The 6,836-nt window shown below is 35.9% G+C and overlaps 1 long non-coding RNA gene across 1 annotated transcript; it reads left to right on the forward strand.

The window, feature by feature from the left end:
* Window positions 1-412: 412 nt before the first annotated feature.
* Window positions 413-3,266, forward strand: LOC141621758 (uncharacterized). Its single transcript, XR_012532647.1, has 6 exons — window positions 413-563; window positions 667-749; window positions 1,838-2,022; window positions 2,185-2,269; window positions 2,520-2,582; window positions 3,090-3,266. It is a non-coding gene; the product is annotated as an uncharacterized LOC141621758 (long non-coding RNA).
* The last annotated feature ends 3,570 nt before the right edge of the window (window positions 3,267-6,836 follow it).

The raw sequence follows: 6,836 nt of genomic DNA on the forward strand, positions 1-6,836 counted from the left end.
AGTTTTTTGTCGGTCCCGGGCTACTTGTAGCTTTTCTCTGATTATCTTTATCTAGTCAATCTGCTCTTCAATTGTAGTTGGTCCCATTTGAACTAGGTCACTGGCATCATCCTAACACACCAAGCTACTACATTTTCGCCTACACTAGTAGAAAAAACCCCTATCCCGTCGGTGCTATTGTGGCGGTTTTATTAGAAACGATGCGAAAAGTAGTTAAAAAATTATTCGTGGCGATTTTATGTAAGAACCGACGCGATAAAAGAATGTATTTGTGACGGTTTGATTTTTAAACCGCCATTATAAAGCTTTTATGACGGTTTTATTTATAACCGATGTGTTAGGGTAGCGTCGTCAGAGTCTTAAAACCGACACTAAAAATATCACCCACTCTTTACAAACACGGCCTCTTCTAAATCTCACATAAATTACCTTAATATCCCTATCATTCCCATTCTTAATCCCAATCGATGCTTCCATATCCGTCGGTCACCAATCCATCCCACGCCACCAGTCCCTCCAACGCCAACGCCACCAGTACACCTCCAGTTCCTCAACCAAAAAACGTTATTTTTGATCTCATCACTTCAATCTGTTATATTTTTGCTTAATTTGATTTTGGGTTCATAGATTTGATAATCTCATTTTTAGGGTTCTTTATTTTTGCAGTCAAATTGTGGAAATCTAACGATTCATCCCTAATCTAATGGTGGAAAAACCTTCGCCTTTTTCACCAAAGCATACCTGCTAAGGTTCGTTTTCTATCTACCCTCCTCTCCATTATTTTTCATTGTTTCATTGCTTTATTTGGTTCATCGCTTTACTTTGGTTCCGATTCAAATCGACTGCTCTTCGTTTTATTGCTTTATTTGTTCCAATTATAATCAATTTCTCATTGTGTCATTATGTTTAATATTGTACCAATTATTTGCTCTATCCTACCTTATTCATTTTGTTAACTATTGTACCAGGATTGAGTGTTTTGGCACCCTACTATGATAATTAGTGGTAGTTTGTGTATATGCTCGATTATTAGCCTAAAATCTCAGCGTAAAACTAGTCATAAAAACGGAAAGGATTTGTCTTTGGGTATTGGATTAGCTGTTTATATCATCTGTTTAGTGAGGATTCCTTTCCTTTCCAAGCTGAACATTTGTCAAAGTTTCTCGACTATACCTTGTTAGTCTGTTACTCTAGACCTTGCTATCCTAAAGGGTTCTAAACTCGTATTAAATCCTCTGATTTTGTTTTAGACAACTTTTGCTGTGAGCGTAGGTTGTCGAAAAATGGAGTCGCCGCATTTTTAGCCATACTTTGTACCATATTTCCCAAGATGTAAGAAGTTTATACACATGCTAATTTACTGGAAAACTATGTCGGGTCCGATTTTATTCTGTTGCAATGTATCTTTATCGATACTTTTGCATGAGTTCAGATTGTGTAACACTATATGGATGCTTAATAGTGACCCCTGTGAGTTTCCGACATGATGAGTTTAGAGGATAGCTAATATTCGCCTTTGATATCTTAAGGGAGTAAGGGTTATGTGGAGAAACCTCCTACCAACATGTGGTTGAAGCCTCAACACCCTGTATCTCCATCAGCAGTTAGTCTTCTATGGAACGGTTTCATACTTGAGACTAACTCCATATTCTTTTGGATTCCACACTAAATACCTGATAGTCTCATGTAAGTTTTTGTGCTCATTTAGAATCAATTCAGGCACCCATCACTACCTCGTTGCACAAGGATCTATTCTCTTGAGTTTTGATACTGACCCCGACTCCCTATTATATTCGTTGTATTGGGCTATTAGCAATTTTAAGTGATTGTTCTGCAGGTCTAGACTACACCTGCCCAAACAAGACCCTCTGCTTTCTCTGTCTGGAATGAAGGATGCCTGGAAATTTTTCTTTCTCATCCACTCAGTGACTCAGGTCACCTTGAGTTTCAGAAAGCGGAGCAGGCTGTATTTCTCCCATCTTCCGCATGTCTTGCTCATCCGACTTGATGTTGGTAGCATAGGTAATCGATATCTACTAAGTTTATAGTGATGCTATGTATTTTTGATTCTATGGATTGCTGCATTTTATTAATGGTTGTCTTGAATTTATTTTTGTTCCATCGAGTATTTTTATGTGTATTGGTTTTATTGTGTTTATCTACTTATATGTTGCTCTATTATAGGAAATTTGAACAACATCTGTCTGTAGAGTAATCAAACCCGTCAAAGGCAGCTAATTGAGCTCGCAAACTATAATGGCTTGATGCTGTAAGTTTTTTCTACATTCTATTTCCTTTGCTTGTTTTTGTCTTCATTTCAGATTTTAGTTTATCATTTCACAGTTTCTATGCAAGCCAGTTCGTAGAGTAACAACTCATGCTAGTTTAAATGATTCGCATCCCCTAGTGTATAAAATTCATTTATAAGATGTGTCATTTTAACTTCAACCAATATTTTGATTTTTTTTATAATTTTGTATATATACCATCCGTTCATAGGTTCACTTGTTTTGCCACAGCTTGTACATAAATGGATGGTCCGGCATATCTATTTTCTATGCTCGCGAAATGGAATATCAAAGGTTCGGCACTACTTCCCAAATTGTGTTAATCTTCTAGATCCTTATGACTTTGATTCTTGTTTTTTCAATTTTCCTTTGCTGTCAATGATCTCCGAGAGATATAATTATAATTATACTTGATATATATGCGCTTCCTCTCAAGTCTTGATGAACCAATTGGTAGACAACAGTCATCCAGGAGTATAGGCTAAAGATTTGTTCATGTTATATAAACAAGCTATCTTCATATCAATCAATTCATCATTAAAAAAAAAGGATTTTACCTCTAGTCGTGTTAGGCTTAATTGCGATCACACTTGTCATGTCACGGCTTATCCTCGCTAATAACGAATATGAAGTTGAAATTTGAATAAATTGGTCTCTAGGTCGTATTAGTTATTACTTGTGCCGATTTTGTCTCACTCATGCAAAAGCTTTTGTTCGGGAGTGTTCTATAATGTCTTATGTTGATTTTAATAATGTTTAGGTTGTTTTTATAACTATTGGTTTGCTTAATTATTATTGCAGATTCGAGGAGATGAAAGATGTTAAAGAGGTGTGGAGAGAACATGAAATGTTGATTATTTTATTAACTCAGACGTGTATGTGATTATTTATACACTTGGATGTATAATTTTGAACATCGACATTATTGTTCTGTCGGATGATATGCAAGTTCGTTGGTTGGCATTCTTTTGTATGTATTGTTTGTTTATTTCGCTACTTGGCTTATCAAATCAATGTCGACATTGCTGCCGAAATTTTGGTAGCAAATAACTTTTTTTTTAAAAAGATATCTATCTATGGTGGTGGTTCTTAAGTATGAAACCGCCACTATAGATAAGTTACAGTGGCGGTTCTTGTCTAAAAACCGCCGTTTTATATAAGTCTATAATGGCGGTTTTGTTTAATAACCGCCACCGTAGGCGAGCTAAAGTGGCGGTTGTACAACCGCCGCAAAAGTATATACGACCTCGTGATAAACGACGGACCGAAAACCTTTAAAAACCGCCATAAAAAGTCATTTTTGACCGCCACCGTAGGGGTTTTTTCTACTAGTTCTATATAACTAGGAAACGATTCTTATAATTAATTAGCTACCAAGGGTCTAAGACCGTTGCTAGTTAAATTGATTAAACTTGGTTTGATAATCTAGTTATTCACTTGCATTATTAACTAAGTTTGACAGCTAAATCCCGGCTTACAAATACGGACAAACCAAATAAAGAGACTATTGCTTGAATATGTGCTATGTGGTTCGGATAAACTTTATAAAGGAAATGAAATTTAAGAAATTTGGAGTTTTTAACGCATAATGTTTTAAAAATGAATTTTAAAATATTTCATATTTTATTGGGCATTTTTAGGGCCGAATTGGAAACCTCATTGAGCGGGAAAGCATGTTGTTACTATTGTGTACGTAATGACATGGAAGAATAATAATTAGCTTAACCGAATAAAACCGTCCGTGCGTACGAAGGGTCTTTGGTGGACTTATCCTTAGACTCGAGAGTAGGCGGGAGTGTGGCCATACTTTAGGTGGGGGCCTGATCAGTGTCATACGTGTTAGGTGGATCGCATCCGGGTTTCCGAAGGTCTTGATGATAGGTGGTAGACCTCGGGGATAACTAGGCGGGTGGTAAATAGTCCGTGGTATTTGCCAAATTGGGTGCTCTTCCAATGATGGAATGATAACGACTATTATACGAGAATTCAATTAAGGGTATGCTCTTCTCCCATGTAGTATGAAATTCCAAGGTACATGCTCGTAACATATCTTCCAAGGTTTATATTGTCCTCTCAATAGCAAGGTGAAATGCGGTGCTCATTAATAATTGACTACCTAGAAGTTTTTGTAGTTTTCCCCAAAGGTTTGACATAAATCGAGGCACACGGTCAGAAATAATTTCTAGAGGTACACCATGAAGTCGGATAACTTCCTTGTGATAGACATTGGCTAATTATTCGAGTCTCCAACTTTCTCTAATAGGTAAAAAATGAGCAACTTTTGTGAATTGGTCTACAATAACCCAAATAGCATTCTTCCCACTCATTCACTACTACAAATCCCGTCACTTAATGACACTTAGTGATTGACGCTTAACACAAGCGTCGCCTGATTAATACTCCGCGAATAGAAAAAACACATTAAAAAATTAAGCGGCACACAAACGACCTCGTTTTAATCAATTCGTTCCTACCAACTCAACTCCTCTCCTTCCCAAATGAACTACTCCCTACTACCCAAAACCCTATCTCATATGTAAGATCTCCGCCTCTCATCCTAATGCTTCCTTCTCTTCTACAATCAACAATGAAGCTTCTCTTTCTACATGAAAGATTCTCTCAATTTGTTTGGTAACGCTGTCCATCTCTCAGACTACTATTTCTTTAATTGTTTTATTATTTGATTTGATGGCACTGTACTCAAATTTGATGCTCTATGTCCCTATTTTGTAGATTTACTCTAGATCTATTGTTTACAAAATTAATTTGTAAGATAAGCTAATCCTCTTCGGTCAACCGGTTTATTCATAAGGTTTCATGGCGCCTATCTTTATTTTCCATCATGTATGAGCGTTTTTGCTATTAATATTGAGATAATATCCATGGTAAGTTCTATTCATTATTTAATATATATATTTAATTAGTTTATAGAGCACCAAACCTTGTTTTATTTGGAAGCGTTTTCATTTTCTGGATTGTATCACAAATGAGCTCTAACTGTAACTATTAGTTTGTATCATGTTCTAGGTTGTATCAAAACTAAAAGGTAAATTGAGAGGCAAATATGACCAGTTTTCATCTTGTGACCATTACTATCACATGCATGAATCATGTTCAGTTGTATGATGATTTCCATTTTGTGGTTGCTTTCTTTATACACTCTTCAATACTACTTGGGGAGTTCGTGTGTCTAATTCGAGTACATTGTTCATCTTTCCGTAGTATGTACTGCTATATGATGTACTTCATGCGTCCATTATGAGACGGTCTCACATGCAAAACCAAGTCAAATACTTGTATTTTTCATCTAATTATACGGTTAATGTGGTGGCCACACTTGTAAAATAGTCTCATAAAAGTTTTTGTGTGCTTTCTCAGTAACTCGTTTATGTGATGCAGATTGTTCAAGAAACAATTGGTGTTGGAATAGAAACTGCAGTAGCTCTTAAAGCTCAGGTGATCACTTTTAGGTCTTATTTTCATTGTTAAATGGACTTATTCCATTTAATTTATGATGCTATTCTTATTGTTACCAAATTTATCCTCAAAATTTATTATAATGATATAAGCTCTATTGACATGGAGAGTGATCAAATGAATTGGATACTAGATGAGTTACTCAATTAACTTCTCGATCAAGAAGGCTTCAAATCTAGTCAAGAAAATTGGTCAACAAGTAGTTGTTTATAAATGTATTTCAAGTTAAATGTAATATATCATGTTCTATTGCTGCTTATCTCTCCAACTTCTGCAGGTTGCTCCTGATAAGTTGATTATGGCCTTCCGCTTCCATATAGTGATGGGAGTTAAAGCCATTATAATTGCAAGGGTTTAACTTAGCTTTTCCGACTTGCTGAATTTATCTCTCCATTTCATATGATTTGGAGGGAAAACTTCACTTCTCCATTTCTCCTCTCTTATCCCCCCCCCCTTTCTTTCTCGCTATTTTTGCTATCCAAATATACCCCAAGGGTGTGTTTGGATAGCAAAATAGGAGGGAAAGGGAGCAGGATGGGGATAGAGAGAAAGGAAAAGAAGGGGGAGAAGGGGAGGGAGAATGGAAAGTGGTTGTTTGGATACATTTCTCCTCCAAATATTTCCTATGTTGAAGAGATTTTTACTTGCCTTGGAGGACAAAAAAATGGATCCCTCCAAATCCCTCCCCTTCCATTTTTCTTTAGCATTATTTTCTATCCAAACAAAGGATTTTAAATTCCTCTCTTTTCCTCCAAATCCCTCAATTCGAATACAGTCTAAAGGTGTCTTACTTTATAATAAATCAAACATCTTAACAGTGTATGTGAATGATTATGTTACCAACTCAAGGGTCCTTTCTAGTTTAAAACATGAACTTTAATAATCCATAATGTCATTGTTCATTGCAGATTCTTGTGAAAGTATATCACTTTGGTGAAACCAACATAAGTATCTACTATTTCATGAATAATGATAACTACATCTATCAAATTCCAGTGAGAGAAAAAGGAAGGTTGGCAAAATTATACTTAATAGTGTGGCTAAGAAATTCACTACAACAAATAGTGTTAT

The sequence above is a fragment of the Silene latifolia genome, chromosome X (assembly GCF_048544455.1).
Source record: "Silene latifolia isolate original U9 population chromosome X, ASM4854445v1, whole genome shotgun sequence".
Classification (NCBI taxonomy): domain Eukaryota; kingdom Viridiplantae; phylum Streptophyta; class Magnoliopsida; order Caryophyllales; family Caryophyllaceae; genus Silene; species Silene latifolia.